Below are 23,728 nucleotides of genomic sequence, written 5' to 3' on the forward strand. Positions count from 1 at the left end.
GTTGGTGAATTTATTTCATACTTCTGTGTACTTCTCTAATAAAGGGCAGCAGATATAATGAAGAAACGATGACGAAAGATGGACGAACCAAATAAGACAAATAAAACAAAAGGTGCGTTACTTCACATATTTTTGCTGGTTTTGTCACACGTAGACAAGAAATGTACGATGGTATACAAAGATTTTCGACCAAATATGTTCTCTTATATATTATTAACGCTTACTAACACGTTGATTTAACGATCTTTTGGACACATTTAAACAATAAACGTTTAGTTGTTATAGCGTTTTCTTTTATACAGCATATGTTTCTATAGTCAAAATTGGGTAAAATTCCTCTAATCTCCAACTTTCAAGAGAAATTTGTAAGATCGGTTTATCTGGAAATTTTCGCCCATCACTATACGTATGTCTCTTTTCAAGAAGATTATAGTTTTCGTAAATGTCCTGTTACCTGCGAACGGGGCTGTATTTCACGTTTTTGTGCTTTCACGAATTCAGCCGAGTATCCACACACTTACTAGTCGGTCATATCTGGTGTCAGCTTTATAATTTCGCGGTTTCATCGTGTCAGTTGGTAAAGAGCGAAGTCAAGCGAAAGAAGGCTCGTAAAAGGCCACGTTCCTACTTTCGGGAAATAACGTAGCAAGTTTACGAGGAAATAACCTTTGGCATTTGTTCAAGCGATCTGGCTACAACCCTCGAGACACAGATAATAGAGATTGACTATACGGGCGCGGACATTGAAATAAAGAGGCGGAATCACGTAATGAAACGAGTTATTCCGCCTACGACCTACTTTTCCTGCCACGAAACGAAACAAGACCGCGATGCGGCCTGGCTTGCGCCGCTTTCCTGCATTTCTGTCACATTCAAACAACGCCGATGTATTATGCATCGAACGTTTAAATTCCGGTTATTGGAACAATTCGCCCAACGTTTCGATAATTATCCAATTACGCGTAATTGCAGTGGCGCACATGTGTCCTCGCCCATGCGAACAATTTGATTCGCAAGTAGCTTGGTATTTATTCCCGTAAATTAGGCGATATCCCGGAAGTAATAACGAGGTTCGATAATTTAAGAAAATGTCAATTCTCAGAAATTAAAGTAAATAAAAAATAAACGAAACGTTTCCTATTCGATAACGTAAAGCTCGTCGTTCTGTCGACGTTGAATGCAATTGATAGAAGTTTCGAACGCTAGCCGATCATTGTTGAAGAAATTGTAATAATAATTATTGCTACTAATAACAACAGTTATTGTTAATCATTGTTATTCACTGGTTGTTGAGGTATTTATACGTGTTTGATTCGTAATCTATTACAAAATAGTTCAATTAGATTTTGGTGAATGCGAGAGAATAGTGAACGAACAAATACAGTGTGATATATTACATCGTTAGAATGAAAGCAGAACGATAAAAGTATAAACTATTAGTATGAGATATAAATATACACGATATGGTTCAATTGAATCGTTTTGATAGATGTTACGTTATATTGGCATACATTGTTATGAAACGATAACTATAATCAACTCTTATTGATATTTCGCCGGCATCGATAAACCGATTTCAAACTAAAATATGTAGATTGAAACAACGTACACACATGCTTCTGAGAGCCTTGTAAAATATAAATAAACTTTTCTTTTTGAAAAATTTAATGTCAAAAATCATCCCAATTGATGGAGGAATTCAAAGTAATAAATTTGTAACATTATCCATGCCTGGAAGATATCTTATCGATATAAAGGTCGTAGCAGAAAAATGTGACAAGTCTAATTTTGCCGTTTTTCTTATTTTTTCTATTATCTGTTAGAGCAATTACTTCAATGCAAAGCGTAATTACGCGCTCAAGGTTAGTCGAAGGAAATTATTTAAAGGAGATATTGAAAGGAAAACAAAAAATGTACATAAATGATAGTTTTCTAACTGCTTACGTAAACGCAATTCATCCATTAAATACCATCGACTTAAACTGCGTAGTCGAAAACAAACTATTACCACCCACTCGCCAATAATATCGAAACTACTACACGATCCTTAATTTGTTCGTCGTTAACGAAACAATACACCATTTCCTCCAAACACGCAGCGACAGCGTCGGATACTCGATTCGAAGTCACGTTCGAAAGAAAAAGGAGGTCTTAAAAGTACAACGTTACAGAGATCGCGAAAGCGGGCCGACAAAAACGCGCGGCCGTGGACCAGAAATTAACGGCGCCCACGCATAATGAGCGGTAAAAATGATGAAGCTGCGTTGCACTGTATGTATGTATACACGCGTATGTGTGTGTGTGTGTGTGCATGCGTGCGCGTGTATGTGTCTGCCGCGCCGCATACAACGTGCACCGTCTTATTTACGATGCGTCGTAATGGCACTGTGTACGTAGCCGTAAATTGCCGCGGAACGTCTCACGGGCTGACACGTAACACGGTTGAAGTCCTGGATGACCATTACCGGACATCGGCCCGTGGCCTTCCAACTTGGACACATTTTAACTCCGTGCACGAGCATCGCGCATCGATCATGAGATTCATGAGCATCGGTCCGGTCGAGGTCTTCTCCTCTTTTTTCCTCTTTTTGCCGCTCTTTCTCTCTTCTCTTCTTTCTCGTTCTTCGTTTGCTCTCGTTCGCTGGCCCTTTTCGACTTTCTGACTCCGCTTTTGCGCGATGCTCGCGCGCCGGCGTTCGCCAATTATGGCGACACAGCGGCGGCGAAATCGCCGAGGAAACGGGCAGATTATCTGGTGTTTTAGCGAGCCCGAAGGTGGTCCAAAGGTTTTCGGGGCCGCTTACTTACGTAACCAGCGTCGCTGCGAGGTATGCGACGACGACCGTTTGTTCCGAGGATTGCTAAAGATCCTTGCGGTTGCTTTTATTGGCGGTTTCGTTGTGAAGGTAATGGTACAACCGAAACGAGAAGGGAAATAAAGCGAAAGGCCAGGCCAGGCCGGGGATTTGCATAACCCAGGCTGATCGCGGCTCGATAACAGCGAACCGACGTTGCCCAGTATTGATATTTTGATGAGAACGCCCCGGTTAATATTCACGCCCTCCTGACTGCCTAATTGGAAGGAAACTAACTTCGACTGGCTACCATCGAGTTTCTTCGTGAAATAAATTCCCGTCGAACTTCTGCCACAGAGATCACCTGTCGATCGGATATTTTAACGCTTCAAGCATATGGTTGCGAAGTTTCGGCTCGAGGTCAGATGGCTAAAAAGGAACATATGGAGTAAGCGTCACGAAAAAATCGAGCTTTCTTGAATTATAATTATACGGGAAACTTTATGAAACTGTATAAAGTTGGACAAATTTCGACTTTTCGATATGTTCGTTAAAATTAAAATCCTTTAACTGTAGAGCGGAAAAGAGAGTAGAACTAAGGAAATAAATATTAGACAGGGATGAATCGATCTTTTTTGATTCGTAATTATACGAGAGATTTTATGAAATTGTATAAACCTGAATCAATTTTGATGCAAGCTGATATCCGAGTAACGTTGAGCCTTCAACAGCATAAAAAAGACTAGACAGTTATTGAGATATTATCATGCATCATGTAATTACTATAATTTATTATTTTTTTTTATACGCACGTTACAGATGTAAGAGATCTTGACGATATCTTGACGAAGAAGTAATTATTTTCGAAATAATTTATTCTAAATTCTTCGTCATTTTATCAGACTATTAAACGATTAGTCCTTGATTGTATAATTGTAGACATAAATTTACACAAATTAATTTTGATATGCTTAATTATCGCATCAATCGAATAAGTTAAATTAATTAAAATAAAACTTAATCATCGCGTAATAAGTTAACAACGTACCATAACTCGTATTAACACATAATCATCGTAACTAAATATTTATAATGTGATATCGCAGCTATAAAAAGGCAATAAATACGAATCTTCAAACTTATTTCATAAGCATACGACGAGCTGTCGTTTACAAGGTATCACAGTTTATTTTCTATGCTTTGTATCATTATACACGCTTGAAGTGTTACGAATAATATAGGCTATAGAAAATAGGTTTCCGCAAAAAAGTGTTTAAATACCCTGTAATTATTCGACTTAGAAGGTTTCGTAACCAACATCGGTAATTGTCCGTAACAGGAAAACGAGAAACTAATTGCACACGAAGAGACGCAGTAATTATCGACTAACTCCTTTGGCACAGAAATGGACGTAATAGTACGTCAACGATCTCGAAAGCGTTAATACTGTTGGTAAATGTAAGTGACAGACATGAGAAAATATTATTAGAAAGAATTTCGAGTTGAATTAAAAACACATTAGGCACTTATATACCTTTTCGTTTTGTAAAACTAAGTTAATATGTGAAATAGTTGCGTGCGGATTAGGTACACTGTCGCTCGTGAATCTAATAATGATAAATTAATAACAAACCGACGATCGAAAGTATCGCTCACCGTTTTCTTATGGAATTAGCAAATGTAGGAAGATTGTTTATTTATAATGTTAACGATGGCAGGTATGTTAAAATTAAACGTACACGATTCGTCGATGTGTTAATCGTTTTCGAATATTGTTGTTAGAATTAATCACGATAGTCTTCCTAACAATTTTAGAAAACTTTCACTATGTTATCCATAATTTGACAATCAGAAAAGCTGAAGATATTAAATCGTTTAAAGACAAAACTATTTCATAATATTTGAAACTTGCAGATACCAAGTTTTCCATTTACATATTTATTCTGAAAAATAAATGTTATCATATTATAATATTCTATGACAATTTTAATAAAGTATGACTTTTTCTATTTGCAATTTTCTAGCTATATCAAGTTCCATTCAAAATAATCAACTGTTCGTATACTTCGTGCTCATATATTTTGTACAATAGCGTATTGTAAAGTCTTAAACATAGATGATTTAATTCAGGTTACATACACGTACACATATTCAAAAGAAATCGAATACGGCGCAATCGTTGTCAAAAGCTAAAAAATAGTATCGCTATCTCAATCTGATCTACGTCAAAAATGAAAGGCTTTCCGGAGGCTGTTTATTAGAATTCGATGTGGCCATATCTATCTACATATACGCCTACATCAGTCTGCCATACACACAGATACGAACTGAATTACGTAAAAAGTATGTGAAATAATATTTGTAAATTCCTTCTTTGTGCAGATATTATTTCAGTCCGTGAATTATTTTTACTTTAAAAATTATATATCTGAATATTGTATGACAAAAAATATGAATAAAGTATTTAGTACAATACTAAATACATCCGTTCACGCAAACATCTTAATACACACGTGTATTACATAAGTAACTACTTTTTTAAGCTACAATTTACTTTTACTTTTAACATCTTTTTGTTACTAAATTCTACGAAATATTATCGTACAAAATTTTATTTTGTTACTTAACTTGAAAATACGTACTTCACTATAGGCAAGTATCAAAAAATATTCTATAAATATAATTTACATAATATTATATATTTTTTTTTCAAATAGTCTGTATAATAAATTATATAAGTGCGTATAGATTTTTTTAATAATATCGATATTAAAATAAATCATTCTGATATCATTGTCTACACTATGAAACGTTTAGATATATATTGATTTACTATTAAACACATATTTATTTCTAGCAAAAGAAATGCTGACAGTGCTTGAAATTCTACGTCTGACAGCTATTATTCCAGTGAATTTTCGATATAAGTAAAAAGGAAAATTTTCGGACCTATGTTTATATGACAGTTTTTCATCCTTGGCAACAGTAGAACAGAGTACCAAACGTTGGCTATCTATTTCTTTATCACCTCGTATATTGTTTTCTTTTTAATATGCATAATCTACACATATGTTATTTTTAATTATCATATATTATACCTTTCCTGTATAATAATACATTTGTTGAATGATCTGGCACATGAAATATAAATTTCAATTTAGAAAAAATACTAAAATTAACTAATATACAGCTACATATGCAGCTCACATCAACGACATTAAATAATCACGAAATGAAGTGCAAATTAGTTAATTTCTGTAATCCAAGAAATCCGATATTCGATGGTCTATTACCACGGACGTTACCACGAAGAAACTTTGCACAAACCGAGTGACTCACTAGCGAAGAAATCAAAATCCGAAATCAGATTCAACAGCGGTCTGCGGACGTTATTCTTTCCCCTAAGCATAAACGCACAATGCCTCTATTTGTGGCGTGGAGAAACTATTAAAATGCAAAAAAATGCGAAGAAACACAAGTGCAAGGTCGTCCGCATCATTTTCCATTGTTTCCAAGCGTTGAATTCATTCTTCGTTTCCCACGAGTAACAGACGAATATAGGCCTGTATTTAAAGCGTGGATGATTTTTATTCTCGAAGGCATAAATCGGCAAAGATGTTTAATCCTTTTCGTCTCGCGACACATACAAGACACAAACGATTATTATACTAAAATTCTGTGACACGCTAAAAAATATATTATATTTGAAATTAATCAAAACAGGATATTCGTTCCAGAGAATTATGGTCGTTTTAGTTGTTGCGAAACAACGTATCTCTTATTCAATAATCTCAGGGAAAAGAGGTCGCTGTCTCTGATTAAATAATTAGGTTAAAAATCGCTGCAATAAGATAGTCGAGCGTAATCGTCGATGAACGACGGAGAAACATGTCGAAGTTTTGTCATGGTACAGACCGAAGTACTGGCAGGTTAATTAAGAACGACCTGAATACGACGTCGAGATTACACGTATTCGCGGCACTCGGCCTTGGCGTCGAGAACCGACGAGTCGGCGTATAATGACGTATGCCGTCGGTTAACTCAATCAGAACGTGTTCCCTCCGACCGGTCTATTATTCGTTCTCCTTCTGGCGAGCCGCTCATCAACGATGATCACCTTAAACGCTAATCTTGTCCACTTACGCGACACGACGCGTCGCGATATTGAATAAAATTGCACCGTTGATCGGTTGTTTTCGCGATTCTCTCGAAATCGTGTCGCGCGATTCATTCAACGATGCCCTCGAGATTCAGCTCGATTCGTGAATCACGACCGATCAAATTTATCGATCTCGTTCCTTCGATGGCCTCCGTAATCCGAAGGACATCTTTATTTACGACCATCGATGCGAATATTAATGCTGAGCGATAAAATCGATCGGAAGAAACGAAGAGTTTCATTCAAGGTTTCGGCTGTGGGAAAACTTTTATGCTGCTTTGAAATTAAGTTGATATGCATATGTATTTTTGAGAATGTTTTTACCTTTAACCTTACCTTCAAACAATTTAATTGGAAATATTATTGTTGGATAATTTGCAGACGACGAACAGATTTATTGATTTTTTAAATAAGAAATAACATGCTTAAATATATTTAAATATATTTATCATTTGCGCAAAAATATTGTAAGGTTTTATGAACGCCGTAACAAAGAAATTTATTGCGAATATTGTGAGAAATATTAACTACCGACCTTTCCAAGATCTGCATCTAAATATATTATTCATAGTTAATTAGAATTAATTAGAATTATGCCGGACATAGATAAGTATATGTAATATTTTTTGCCTCAATAGAAGTAAGCAATAGCTTCTTACTAATTGCAAAAACAAGAAATCTGATACCAGTCATTTCGATTGGATCAGTAGTAATTCTAGTGTTAAAAAAATCTAATGTCCAATACTAGGATATACAAATAATTCCATTTCTTCTATCTCAACGTACATCTACAAGTCAAATATTTATCAAATACCAATTCTGTTATTAACTAGTCACACGCCATCAAGAAAATAAATTAAATCTCTAACTGTCGATTAGAACAAACTTTTAAACCAAAGTTTCACACACTTCTGTCGGTAACAATTTCGTTTTTTCATCTACCTTCGTCCGATAGTCTTATCCAGAGACGGAATCAAGATTGAAACTGAAAAAGGTCAAAGCGAAACATATATCGAGATCAAAACTATTCCACAAAAGGAAACGATTGAAGTTCTATGCACAGGTAGTGGTGTATAGTCAAAAAGAGCGTATTCTCGGTCGAATAACCCGCTCGATAATCTGAAACGTTGCTAAAGCGTACCGTTTTCCAGAGAATTATTTCTCATTGCAACGCCGCCTTTTGCAAACGGTATAATCACGCCAAGCGACGGAAACCGCAGTTTAATCCATTTTCCTGGCAAACTAGACATCGTTCCTCGACAGCAACGACCTTAATACCATGGCTTTAACGGACCAGTGACCGTTGTTCACCGAGAGACAAACGCAGCCCTTTTTTATTATCCTTCGTTCTTTTCGTTCCTATTCGTTTACGGTGAAGCGAATAATTGAAAGGCGAGATGCAAGATGGTTGCACAACAGAATTCATCGGGTCTCTCGCGTGGGTCCAACGCCGATGAAAAATGGTTAATTAAAAGCGACTGTTCTTTTGGCGAATCGTTGCGCCAAAGCGACCAGTGAATTACAAGCAATAATTCGTTCTTTCAAAGCAATCTTCGACCGGGTCGTATATTTCCAGTGAAACGTGATTGTGTAATTTTGAAGGTGTTCGTAAATTGATATTCTTCGTAAAACACATAAATCTTAAGGAGTTAATGAATATGCTACTCGTTGAGAAAAAATTGTATAGAATTTCGTTTTGTATTCATTCGACTTCGTTAAAGCGATATTCTTAACTTTATTTCATCATGTATTTGTATACAGCGAAATATTTGTTTCTATTATGTTAAGCATTTTGTTATATGTGTTTGGTAAATATCTCTGTCAATATCTTCGAAACGATTAAAACAATGCTCTATCGTTTCTTTGAAACGTTGCGAATAAAATGATCGCACAATGTTAATTTTCCGCACTATATCCAATGCAACGTTCTCTCGCATTCATGCAAACGAGTTTCTCGCCGAATTTCTCTCGAATTGTCACTTCTCTGCCGAAACAATTGATCTAACAATTATCTCTGATAACACGAAATGTGATTTACAATTAATTGCGGCATTACAAATTATTCATTGGTCCTTGAACGCTATGAGTAACACGATAATGGAAGATCGTTCACAGAACGAATTTTATTTATTATCTTCACGTTGGATCGTGAATATAATATTCTCGCACTCGCTCTAAAAAATTAGTTATGGCTATATGCATACTTGTACAAATTTCTTTCACTTCGTGTTACTTTATGTAAATTATTCGACACGCTTAGAATAAGTTATTCACAGCTATCAAATTACACGGAACAGTATAAAAATCTCAATTAAAGTAATTTAATAGATTTAAACTTACGTTACGTAAAATATAAATTATTTATAACTCATATTTACCACAACAACGAACAGATTTATTAAACTCTAGGTCCACATTTATATGCCGCTTCTTGCTCAACTTAAACAGCACTATAATGTATTTCCTAGGTTCTTAAAACGTCTGTTCAGTACTTGACATATTTCCTACAAATGTTTGGTCTCACATACCTCTAATATAATTTACTTTGCATCGTAAAGGAAGGACTAAAGGTCCCCTAAAGGATATTCTCTTGGTAAACGATATTTCGTATTTAGGAATAAATCGGAGACAAATAAATTGAAACGAAAATGTACAAAAGCTCGCGCCTATGCATGTTTTTAAGACACAAGAAAAATAAAATAATATTTGTACTCGTCGTGCATCAACGATGTTTGAGATTCCAACTCCAAACATGTGCACAAAGCACACTTTGAAGGTAGCGCGAACAATATGTGTGTATGAATACCAGCCAACTCGTGTTTTGCAACTCTAAAGGGCTTTTTAAAACGTGATAACAAGCGATGGACAAATATCTATTGTTATACCTACTTGCTATTGTTTCGTTAACAAACACGTTACATAGATAGTTTGCAGTGTGAATAAGAAATTACGCAAATAAATAAGTTGTAAACAACGTGTGATAGACACGTGCCGTTGGTAATAAGTATGCTACTTTCGATACTTTGGAAATCTACAAATATAGTATAGGATAGTATAGTATATATAGTATAGGATATATTCTGTCGGAATATCTTAAATTTATACGTGAAGGAGGCCGATTAAACATCAAGGCAGCTTTGAAGCTGATCTTGAATGAATTTGAAAAAACACCAAGAATATAAATGGTAGATACAGCGATAAATCTGATTGACGTCTTATAACCGAATGAGTATCAAGCTATGTATTAATATTATAAACGCTTTATAATCAAACATCTGTCCGTGTAACCATTGTACGGGGACAAATGGTTGCCAATGACTTCATTGTTATATAAAGAAAAAATAATCAAAAGTAATATCTGTTTCTGTTAGATACATTTTAAGCCTCAAGAATTTCATAATACCAGTTATTTGTTCTTAGAACAAAACTACACTACGACTTATCCTATATTTTCCATATAGTCGTCATATAAAAAACGAAAGACTTATCAAGCTTTCATTCTATGGCCTTCAGTTTTATTCGAGACAACGACATTTTCGATAGATATTTTGACCAAGAGCAACAACAGCACAGACACACACGAATAAACGCGCGGCCGGATATCGAGATCGAGCGCTTTATACGTTTTTTCGCGCATATCGTCGAGCCTTTCTTGTTTCCCGTGAACCGCCGTGCCGGTCGGAATTAATGTAACGACGCCATTAGTTCGCGATTTTACGACTTTCATTGTGACGGCCGATCAGAGGGTGAATCCGCGTCACAAATTGGACCGTCCGCGTAACAATGGCGTGTCGCGTTTCGTGCGTGCACGTCCGCTCTACAGCCAATTAAACCCGTGTATGCTCGATTGCAAAGAACGTTTTCGACGGGTCGCATGCTGATTGAGTGTCCGCGTACCGATTGTTTTTCGAGCTGCAACCTTCGCATTACGTAACGCCAACCGGCCCGCGATTCAATCGCGTACACGCCGTGGGAAATTTCGCATACGACCATGGTTCTCTCCTGTCCTTCTACGAATAACAGCCTCAGATATTTACTCACACCCGTATTTCCCTGCGGCAGCGGTTTACCTCTTCGTTTGCGATCAATCTCCAAGAACCGCTGTTCTTGAATTCGAAGCCAATTCTCCGTTGTATTTATCGTTGGATATTTTGCATTTAGGTACATGGAAGCAAAATTGGGACTGGTTTTTCTGATGCGTATTGGACTTATGTAACAATTCTCATTCTGCTTGTTAACACTCAAGAAGTATTCTTGTGTTCATAGGGTCGTACTTAGATTTCCTTAATTTAGGATATTTAATCTGTTAACTGGAAGAGTCAGGTTAATAATATTGTTTTAAATTAATTATATTCGAATTAATTATCTATCATATTCAATCACTTGGATATTACATAGCCTAATCATTTCTTTAATTAAATTCTCTATATTTTTACGCAACTACAAAACTTATTCGTGTTAACAGTTTACTCTTGTTAACCATTAAGGGCTATCATAGATGAAATTTAATTATTAAATTTGAATGAAGAACGAGGATATATCCTACTTTTATTGCTTAAATATTAAACGCGATAAAAATCATGCTACTAGAGGAATAATATCCATTGATTTAAAAATTAATACGCTGTAATTTATATTAATAAATCAATAAGGTAACTCCGAATTTTAATAGAATTATCATAAAATATTGTACAATAACATGTTTACTGCCTTCCGTCTTTTTCATAAATGGAAATTCAGCGAATTTATTGAACAATAATTCTCGTATCGTTTCACATTCCTATATTCGAATACCTACATTAAACAATAAAACAACTTTATTTATTTTCATAATCAACCGTTAAAATGCAACTTAAGAGTTTTCATGGTGATTCTTATTTAATATCGCTTTAATAGATAATATTAAGTCGTCTAATGGCTCGTATCATCATGCACGTAAAAAGAACGATACGAAGGGAAATGTATTTACAACTTCCAATTATCGAAACAGCCATAACTTTACGGCACAATCGCCGAGATATTGCATACTATAACCAATGGCTATCGTTCAACGATCTCCTTTCGCCGTGAAATCGAAGTTCCTTCGCGCTCTACAATAATTGAACATTGTCGCTTAATCACGGCGGAAAGCAATGAATTGGATCTTTTTTCTTCTGTATGCTAACTTGATTCGCGATTATTTGCATCCTTGCGAGAGGGCTATCAATAACAGCTACCAAGCCCACTTCAATGATATAATCGCGATCGGCGACGATAAATAATCGTTCCCGCCGAAAGGAATTACGACTAACGAGCCGCTGGCAACCGGCTCACCCGCAACTTATTATACCAATTATCAAGCTATAAGTAACTGTCCGTAACAGTCAATCTCACGTTTCGCGTTCGCGCAACCGATCACCTTCCCGTCGATATTGACCGGCTGATTGACCGGCAGTCTTTTTCTCTTCTTCCTTGCCCCATCTTTTCCTCTCTTCACGTTTGCTTCTCCGTTTCGTTCTCCGAGTACAGTCCTCGCGGCGTGCAATTAATTTCGCCGGCTGCCTAAATTGCACTCGCTAACGAATAACATAAATATCGCGCGAGACGAGCGCGAAACTCTTAAGGTCGTTGCCGTTCCGCTCGTTAATTATCCGCCTTCGAGCTACCCGTGGATCGCGAACCGTCGCGTCGCGTCGAGCCAGCGATCAAGAGACGAAAGAGCGGAAGTCATCGGCGTAAAGCAAGCTAACTGCACACACGCGTACTTACATATGTGTATAAGTATACGTACGAGCATGTTTGCAAAGGAAAGGAGCAACTAGTAAGGATGTCGGGGAAAAAGAAGGCAACTACATTTTCCAGTAATTTGAGTGCACCAAGAAAAAGCAATTCAAAGTTAAATCACTTTTAGCACTTTCTGTAAATTCATAGTCGGCGTAGTTGATAAGTAAGTTAATACTCACGGTAATAAACTTTTCAACTTTTGAATGTAAAATCTATACCTTTCCTTATCCTTCAAGAAATAAGATTTAATATTATTACGACTACTATTCAGCCGTGTTGACAAATGACGAAGTTACTTGTTACTGTAAAACCCTATTTTATCAATCTTCATTTCATACTGTAGTAAAATCGCGATAATGTGACAACTTACAAGTGGCTGATTCGTGTCTTCAAAAGTCGTATTTAAAGCTACAACTTCTTCTTCGTTACGATACCATTTTATACTATTTCTATATGTTTCTGTAGCGTTTTCGAAGGCAAATAAGTAATGAAAACGCGATAGAAAAAAGATATTCGGGTCGCCGAGGAGAACATTGATAAATGTCCTAGATTGAATGCGTTAACGCGTGATTGACGTGAATTTATTACCGACGTACGAGAATTGGCGATAGAAATAGGATGACAGGAAGGATTTCATAACATTTTCCCGAAAACGATGCCGTATCGCATGTATGTATCTACTAACGATGTCGGTTCGATCGGTTGTAACTGGTGCACTGTGTCGGCGACACGAATCGAGACTGCATGCAATCAAGATTGTGACGATATAGAAGAAAGTACAATACGAAGAAGAATTAGATGGGGAAAAATACACGAAGTTATACATTGTGCGAAAGGTTGTGCGATAGATTAATATCCGAGTGTTAAAAATAAAAGATACGGTCAAATTTATGTGTAAATGAAGTAGCGTGCAATTACATAAATGCTCTGCAGTCTTATAATTGACGTAGAAAAGTTCTTGATTGTGTAATGTAATTCTTTTGAGAGGAAATTCTCGTTGCGATTAAACATGGCTCGAAGATACATACAGATTACAAATATTAAGTTAATAGCTTTACTTGTCATTTAGATAGTTCTTGGTAAAGATATTGAAATAAATGTATGGAGAAACAAGTTCGTAAAATTAATTTAAAGACTGTTAACAAGATTACAATGTAATGAATAAAGATAAGATCGATGATCTTGGTACGGAATAAACATTAATAAAACGGCATTCGATAAACAAACATCGATCTTAATAATAAAACCAATATGATTATAAAATCATTAATATCACATAGTCATTGAATATTATATAAATAGTAAGAATTTATCAGAGACCAAATCACTGTCATGAAAACTATGATCACGATGCATTACCTTATTATAAAATAATCAATCTAATCGCTTAAATAAAATTACCGATCCTATTAACCTCTGACCGGTAATAATTGATACTTAATTAATGAATATCGACGTCGAAAATTATTCACGATTAATTTGTCAGCTTTCGACCAATTAACGTATAACCCACGTCCGTAATTCGATCACAACCTGTTGTTGAGATACCTGTCTTTTAAACAAGGCTTTGTATTTCGGTTCGCGATAAAAGGTATGAAGTTCGCAAGAAAAGAAGAAAAAGGACAGACGTAAAAAGGAAAACGAAGAAAATAGTAATTTCATAAAACATTTCAAAAATTCATACCACGATTCACAACTACGCTTTGCACCAATTTTATCCAGAGCGTAAAAAGAAAAGAAAAGAAAAACACGAAAGGAAAGCTGCGGTAGAATAACGAAAAAAGAAAGAGAGGAAGATAGGTAGCGCAGGACGTGCGCTAATATTTTACGATTCTCATTTATAATGTCGGTAATGTTCTACTCAGTATGCAGTGCGTATTCACCGCGGTGTAAAACAGGGGATGCAGTCACCATGCGTCCGAACACTTCTTTCTTTTCTCCCTTCCTCTTTACGACATTAATTTTCGTACTTGGAATTTATCGCGAATTTCCGGTTTCCTTACTTGAGTTGATATGTATGTACATCTTGCAAATTGAGAGCTTAATCGTCGATCAAGAGATAGCACTTACGTAAAACAAGATGCATTATCTTTTTATTTCAGCTTTTTTATTTCGTATCGTTTCGTCGAAACAGTTTAACTTATTGTTACTTTCTCTTTTGCATGTTACACGTAATATGCTATTATAAATTATATTATTTACTGAAGCAACTCGTAGTCTCTTAGATTTCTTTATACAGTCGTAATAATTTCGCTCACTTTCTAAAATTGTAAGCAGCAAGATCAATTCGTAACTCTTCCTAGAAATTTTATAGATTTAGAACTGCGCATTTTCAGGGTCTTCGATGATTTTTTTGTAAAATATACGGATGAAAACTTGCTTTCTTATCTTTCGTTACGGCTATATATTTTCAACATTCTGTTCATTTCGATTTCTTCCATACAAACTGTGTATTTCTCATTCTTGACAACTTTACCGTTAAAAAGACAGATCGACAATTTACCTACAAAGAGGGGCTCGCTGAATCAGAAACGTCTTTATTTAACGTTTTTATTTAAAAGAACTTATCGTCAATCGAATTATCGAGTTTCCCATAAAATCGGCCACATAGAAGCACCGCCATAATAGTTTCGTCTCAAGTCGCTTCCTCGAGGCTCATTTGTAGAACCGAAGCGAAAAGGAACGCTTTCCCGTGGATTCAATAAAAGAAGCTTGAACCAAGACGGTGTTCACTTTCATGACGTTATCGAACGACGGCCCGGCTTCCCTCTTTCCAACCAGGAAAAAGATCGTAACGATAATACGGACCGTAAGTCATGCACGGACTGGAAAAATGGTACGGTCCTCCACCCGATCGTTACATTTTTCCAACCCCCTTTTCCCTCCTTCCTTTCCTTCCTTATCCTTTCCTTTCTTAGGCGTTCAACGAACCCGAAGTAACAACCGCGATTCCATCGACTCCCTGAAACAGTTTTTCTCTTACGATCCTATCTTAAATTCAATCCTAAAACGTGATACCGAAGATGGATTAATCTTTACGAAATTAATTTCAATTCAATCTACGCGGTGGCTATTTGCCAACTGAAGAATTGATAATCGATACTAACGAGTAACTAGACTGTGGATTTTTATGCATTTACGAGAAGATCAAAGGTGAGCAAACGCACAGAATTTATATAATACACAGTGTGCAAAAATCATAATATTTATAATATTTCGTAAATGTTCGAAAACAGTTTTCTAACTAGGTTCCATTTATCCCATTTTATTGCTAAAAATATAAATTTCTACAAATGTCCTTCTAATTTAGTTTCATTAGACTGCTGATGTTTGTTCATTTATAAGAAATTAAAAGGTGCTCCCCTAAGATTCCATTTCTTTAATTGTATTAACAAAAACATGAATTTGCACAAACATTTACGAATTATTTGAAATAAACGTCGTCATTGTGAGCGACGATAGATATGAGCCATCCTCTGTGCGCCTTTACATCAAACTGAACTTGGCATTGAATATGGAATACCATAGCTTCAAAGTTTCATACTACCGCAAACTATAAATTTCCTGTAACATCGGAACGAAGTAATATTTTAGAATCAGTTTATACTTGTCAAACATATATATCGTAACTTGCGAGTCAAAGATAAACTCAAGTCGAGAGAATCGAGTACAAATACGTTTGAAAATAAATCGAGCAGAATTCTTCGCGAAATTCGTCTCTTGTATTTTTAAATCGTGTACACGCAGAGGAAAGATCTTACCGCTCTTTGAGCCGAAGAAATCGTTGAATATATCAAGGTTTGTAGAGAAAAACATTGGCGCGAAGATTTTAGTCGGAATTTATAGCATCGATCGTCGATGAAAATGTAAATGGACAGGCAGTTGCGAAGGCGAGACGTGTCGCGATGAATTGCGAGGAGTGTTTTTGAGCATGATAGAATCGAGCTCGTGGGTGATTCACTCGCCGGCATCGCGGCAGCCCCTTATTTCGAGCCGCCTTGGCACCAAGAAATAATGTATCGTGGTTGAGGCTGCAGCCCGTTTTACGTCACGGCTGATCTGATCTGGCTGAACGCCCGCATTTTATGAACACTTTTGCAGCTTGCTGCGGTTGGAATGCTGCATTGATTTGCGATAAATGTCGAAGGAAAATCAATTTTCAAGACGTACCGCGAAACCGGCGTTGTCGCCTTACGTGTATCGTTTAAACTAAAGCGACGAATTCCATTCAGCGACTTGTATTTTCGTCGATCGCGTTGTAAGATCGTGTAAAAGTTCGTTCACTTGAGGATTTCAACCACACGTCGTTACTTTTGCTCTATCGATGGTCAAATATCTGTGACTAACTGAACTTTAAAGTTTCTTAACCGATGCACACCCATTTTTCCTTCGAACGGACGGTTAAAGTGAAACGAGACGCATTGAGAAGTTTATAGAACACAAAAAAACGCATCTCTTTTTACAACTCTATGAAAGTTAGAAGCGCGAGCATTTCGCAGTCGATTATAGAATCGATACGTTATATGTGGGGTCCATAATCCAGTTTACCGAAGTTATTCGAAGTATTAAACTAAAATCTTTCTATTGGATTGAATTATCGAACAGCTGTTCAGAACTGATGTGGCGCAATTAAATATGATTAAGTATAAAATACGAACACGAAGCTTATGAACGTCTTTTAGGTACCAAATTGATTTTTAGGAAGCAATTTTGCGGCTGCACCGCCGCGCGTGATATAAATGTCGAAAAGAGTTTCTCTGGTAATGAATTACGGTAATAATCCGAGCACCGAGCAACTAGTGTCTTAATTAAGGGAAAATTCTGATATATTATGCTAACAATTTACTTCTGAATTTTATATATCATGCCTGAGAATACTGTAAGGAAAATAAGATATACCTACTTTTTTATTTTCAAGACTCAATTATCTTATTTTAGTGGAATCTATAATATTATTATTATATAATATTATAAATTATAAATACTATAAATTATAAAAAGCTTTTCATGAATGGACGTATAGATTTTGTATATCATATTTTAAATACATACAAGTTTAAAGGTAGTATAATTATTAATTTGTTGGATATTTAGAAAACAAAACTATCAACTCTTGCAGATATAACTTCTTACTACATAGGTCGTTGTGATTACGTTACTTAAAAGGAACAAAAATGTTAACTCCTGTCTTATGAAAACCAGAATCCAGTTTGTAATGAAAACTTTCCCCTTCAATGAATCATAATTTTGATTGCACAATCAATGCCGTGACTAATGATATTTCGATAGACGTCAATAATGATGGCATTGCCTATTTTGCAGTCAATCATATGATATTGATTTCCAATTTATGCGCATAAATTTAAAACGATATAAATTACAAGACGTAAATTTCATACCAATAATAGTATATCCAGTAGCGTAGAACGCGTGCATGGTATCACCTTCTGCTGCAATGCAATATATATAATACCTAGTACATTAACTCGTATGTAATTTATAACGAATTAAATTATTAACTATATTTCTTATATTATTTGCGAGATTATTTTTCACATGAAAGAAAAAGATCACGTCTGATTACAATTTTGAGTAATTGTGAAATCGGCTATACAAATTATTGAATATATAAAAATGACTACTCTTTTTCCTTTTACCATTTAACGTGAAGATCATAGAATGATAATCATGCGAATAAAAATTTAGATTTTTAAATGTATCAATCGTTTAGTTGGCTTCTATATGATAATAAACATGGAAAATACATCATCTTGCGAAAGATATCAATGGACTAAAAAGCTCATTGCCGATACAAGACGCATATCAAACGATACATCGCATCGTTTCGATACGATTTTTACATTTCTTTCTACGCTTTCTATTCCATAATTCTCGATATCGCATAACGCTTCAGAGAAGGAACTATGAAGCATTAAAGAAAGCGTACAAACAGAAACCAGTGGGTATTCGAATGAGAATCAAAGAGAAACGAGAATCTACATCGCAGAATCTGTTCGTCGAACTATATCATAAACAGAAATAACATAAATTTGAAATTCAACGGAATCGATACACGTCTCTGTTCACAGCGGCGGAAGGTAGCCCTGTCGCGAGGCTACGTCGACAGAAACTCGAAGTAATCGATAACGGCCGAACGATAATGCATGGCTCACCTCCGGCGTTGCAACGAAGCTCAATATGGCTTATGCGCTGACAGCGTAATGCGAATGATAAAACTGAGCATAGTATACACCGGCGAGAGAGGCTATTGTCGCGACCGCCATGGAATTACCACCGATCGAGACGTGTGTTTTGCCGATCGTTTCTGAAAATTAATGCGGCAGCGTTGCATCAAACGATCCCCGCAAACAAATTGCCGACGCCGGGGGTTGCAATTTGCCCGGCGTTTACCTCTAACGACGCGCGCCTAGGGTCCTTGCACAACAAAAATCCGCGTGGCTACGCGTGACACTGCCACGAACCTCCAGACAATAGACTATTATCGAGTACAGTTATAGAACTCGTCTAATTTTTCCGGTTAACGTGTTGAATAAACATGTAACCTCTGCGAAGCAACGTTCAAAATGGAAATTTTAATAAAGTACGTAAATTATTGCATTTATTCGTATCAAACAGCACAAAAGGCTTATATTAACAGACGCAATAATTAATTTACTTCTGGCTTACTTTCCAACACAACCTGTACGTACGCTGTATATCCTCCAACTTATTTTAAAGTTCGGTTTATTTACAATTTCTCAAACGTGTTAAAAATTTTCATTCTTTTTCGTAACAAAGTTTCGTCTTTTTAAGGTGAACAGCTCGGGTATGCATTTTCTACGACACGTTTTAAAAGAGTAAAATAAAAATGTAACTCTACATCGAGGTATCCTTTACCTGTTATTGTACAAGTACAGTCTTCTCAACAGCTGCGCATCGTGAAAAATATCTAACGATTTTCGGTCGATCCCTAAAAAGGTACAAGCTCACAACGAGGCATCCTTGAAAATAAATGAAGTACAAGCTAACTAAACTAGAAGCACGTACGAACAGCGTACTAAGAACGCACTGATTCGATGTTACTCTGTTTAATACCTCGTCAACAAGCGGCTCGATGATCGAGAATAGATCCTCGGCCAATTATAGATGCCTCGGTCAAAAATAGCCTCGATAAGATAGCATGCGAGCTCAGGAGACCGACGAGATTAACCACGATCAGAAAACTCAGACGATGCTCATCGGCAGACACTCTTCGGAATATGTAATAGTTTGCACAGAGTAATTTGCGTGCGTCCATTCGAAAAAAAAAAGAAATCCCGACTGTCACTCCGCGGAGGGACCAACCGGCGTGCAAACAGTTTTATGACATCCGAGTGACACGATCGTGAATTCCAACGAGCAACGGGCGCAATAAGACTCGCGTTTGCCGGTTCAGACGCTAAAAGCCAAGCAAATGCGCTGAAAGCCGGCGCATCGGCGCTTAATTAAATTAAATCTAAAATCAATTACCGACGTGTACGTCGCTTCCGTGCGAGCGTCTAATCATGCTGGTACTCGTGGAACCAGATGGAGTGAAAAGGAAAGAGAAATACACTGGTAGAGACAAAGCGACGAGAACGGAGAGAGAGAGAAAGAGAGAGAAAGAGAGGAGGGCCAGAGATAGTTGGCCGCGCGGCAAAAACATAAATCCTCGTAAAGCAACGCACGTGAGTCCATACCGGTTACGGGACGCCAGCAATTATGTAAGTATTCCGAGCCGATGGTCGACGATTAAATCTTCCAGTAACTATGTGTGTGCTCTGTTGCCAGTGTTCTCTTTCTATGCGTGCACGTGTATAGGTATGTGTAAGTCGCGCTGCTGTGAGCTCGTGATCGTTAGGCCAGAAGATAGCGTGGGATCTCTCTCTTAACAGTTTTTATAGAGCTGTTTAGCGAGACCGTCCGCGATACGGGACTTTCAGCGGATGATTAAGCCTGTTGAACAACCGATAGCTGTATGTAGGTACTTACGCGCAACGTAAGTACGATGCTGTTCTGCTCTGTTCTATTCTGTTCTGTTCTTGTGAAAGAGCTCTTAAAATTATTCCAAAGAAGCAATTGAAAAAATATAAGATGCCTTATTTCCGGAAACACTTGCAATAATCTACGTGATAACGAGTAATGGGCGGTTTATGAATAGAGTATCTATAAGTTTGTACGTGGAAGTGTCTACAATATTTTTTTCTGGTTAATGTCTTTCGGTGCTTCGAAATTTATCTTGAACGGTTTGAACCTTCGACCCTGCGAGACGTTTATTATCGCTAACCAGAATCTATTCTCTTCGCCCACGAGCGTGTATTGTAATCCTAACTAATAACACGATTCGGTGATATTAGATTTTTGAAAACTGCAAAACACTGTTTTTGAATGTAATACAATACGTTATTTTGTAATCAAATTGATTAGCAAGGAAACTAACGCTCGTAAAAAAGGACGAAGTATCGTTTTTATCATTGTCGGTTTGGAATACTAAAAAGTCTTAAAGAACCATCCGTTTTTTAACATATCTTTTAAGTCGTATCGCTTTTATAGCAAGAGTGCGATTTGTGAGCTAGAAAAAATTCCACTGTTACGGAAATTTATACTTTCGTTAACCATTTCATACGAATATCGATAATTTGTTGTAACATCGACAGAAAATTTTTGTATAAATAATTTACTTATAGCGATAGTAAGTAATTTGTTTATCAATACCTTTGTACGCTAATAATGCTAATCCGATTATAAATTATAAGAAATATTTACGATATTAAGTAAAGGTATTTTATTAATCTTTTTTTTTCGTATTTGGAGTGCAAATTATTTTATAATATACAAATGAAAAAACATTCCTTTATATACATTACAATCACTCGTTTTTCTTCCATTTCTACGTGAATTTCCTGCATATATTTTTACATATGATATAATATTTATTTTATCGCTAAATGTTGCATATCTATTTGTATTAAATTCTACGAATCAGTTTATTTCGCAATGAAACATAAATTAATACGTAATGCAACGATAAATATGTATCGACGTATTTTCATTAACATGCCATTACGATTTATATCGGACCTTTCAGTACCAAATATTACACTTCTTTAATTGAATAATCGCTATTACCAAACGCGGACCATTAAACACCTGCTTTCTACATGCACACAATGCAATTTATAACGTTTATTACCACAATCTGAAATCGTTTAAAGTGCTACCTCATCCACAGAAAATCTCGTATAATTTATCGCAATACACGGAATAACGCAATCGATATAATTCGTTGCGATATTGTTTCGGGGACAAAACGAGAAATACCATTATTACTATAAATCACGACCAAACAGAAACACCCATCCTGTATTCGATTAAGCCTAAAATCAATTACAGATACCCGCAGAATTTCCGAGGATCGTTCGATCGGTCAAAAGAAACGAGCAAGAAGAGCCACGACGGATTGAACGGATCGTAGTTAGAAAGCAAAAACTCAGATCCTCGTATAAACCGGCACACGTGACTCTATACGGTTGCGGGATGCCAGCAATTATGTAACTATTCCGTGCCGATAGTCGACGATTAAATCTTCCAGCAACTATGCGAAATGCAGCGCACATATTTCTCTACACAACGGGTGTACCATAATTTTCTCCGTACTGATCCTGATTTCTATTACTGTAGCGTAAAAGTTGTTATTTATTGAAGCATAGATAGGAAAGATAGTACTCTTGGTAAAATGGTATTTTGTTGATTTTTTATCTAGAAAGATATAGATTACCGTATTTGAAGTAAAAAAAAAAAAAGGTATCACACTGCGTGGATTAAAAGAACTTTACAACCGCAATTATGTATACATATATATATACTTCTTCTGATCGTTTAGAATTTATCGAAGCAGTTAAAAATCTACAGCAACGAGATCTCGTGTTTGTCAATTTCTGATTAATTGTTACAAGTGCGACAATCTGGAACTGATTTAAAAACGTTCATAATTTTATTACGCGAGAACTATGAATTCGGATTTCCTTCCTCATGAATCTAACACTTACGAGAAAAACGACGGAAAGTAATAAAACGAACACACTGTGTGGCGCATCCAAGTCGATAGTTCTACTTATAAACGAACAATCTTATACACCCTGTACAATCAATACCTCAATCAATGCAATCAATCGCCCTGTGTATCAATAAATCTCCACTTGAAAAATAAACCACTAGATGATAACAATCATTAACTAAGAATAAAAAGAGTAAATAAGTGAATGAATTCACAGAAGCCACTACATTGAAATATAACCAGTAGCTAGTTCATTTTGGTTCTTATGTTAGGGATAACTACAAACATCCCTTCCGGTGGACTTTGTAATACGAAGAATAAACGAAGCTTGGCCATGGTTTATTTATCCGGTGATTTAATCGATTCGGAATAAAAGGTCCAGCCACGGATTGACCGCTGATTGGCAAGAAATCGACCGGCACGCCGAAAAACTGGTATTAGTTACGGCTGAACAGATAAAATCGTCTTTCGTTCTGGCCACGAACGAAACTGCGGACGCTACGAGTACGGACGAGTTTTTCTGCGAGTTATGGCAGCCAAGGCGACACGAGCATTTGTAGGTTTGCGATCAACGAACTATCTCTCGACCATCGAAACTGCCCGCAAGAAATCAGTCCGAACGGAGACACGCCGAAACAGACTTTTTCCAATGCTCCTTTCACGACAAGAAAAGTTTTATGACGAGGGTGGATTGATTCGATAGACGATCTCGACCGTCTTGATTCGAGATTAAGCCAGCTTGCCCTTGCTTTTGAAGCAAAGACCACAGAGTAATTTCGTGAATTTGTAGTATAAATCTCAATCGATATCACATATCACGCAACAATATTATAAATTACGAGCTCAATAAATCGTGTAGCGATCAAATTAAAACAAAAATTAAACTTTTAAGGGTAGGAGGTTACTGACAAACGAACAAAAAGTATTATTTTCACG

The 23,728-nt window shown here is 36.4% G+C and overlaps 1 protein-coding gene across 3 annotated transcripts in view; it reads right to left on the reverse strand.

Moving 5' to 3' along the window:
* LOC117155877 (uncharacterized) overlaps positions 1-23,728 on the reverse strand; it is a 381,740-nt gene that overhangs the window by 29,222 nt on the left and 328,790 nt on the right. The gene's annotated exons all lie outside the window — the stretch shown is intronic.

This window comes from Bombus vancouverensis, chromosome 8, assembly GCF_051014615.1.
Source record: "Bombus vancouverensis nearcticus chromosome 8, iyBomVanc1_principal, whole genome shotgun sequence".
Lineage (NCBI taxonomy): Eukaryota > Metazoa > Arthropoda > Insecta > Hymenoptera > Apidae > Bombus > Bombus vancouverensis.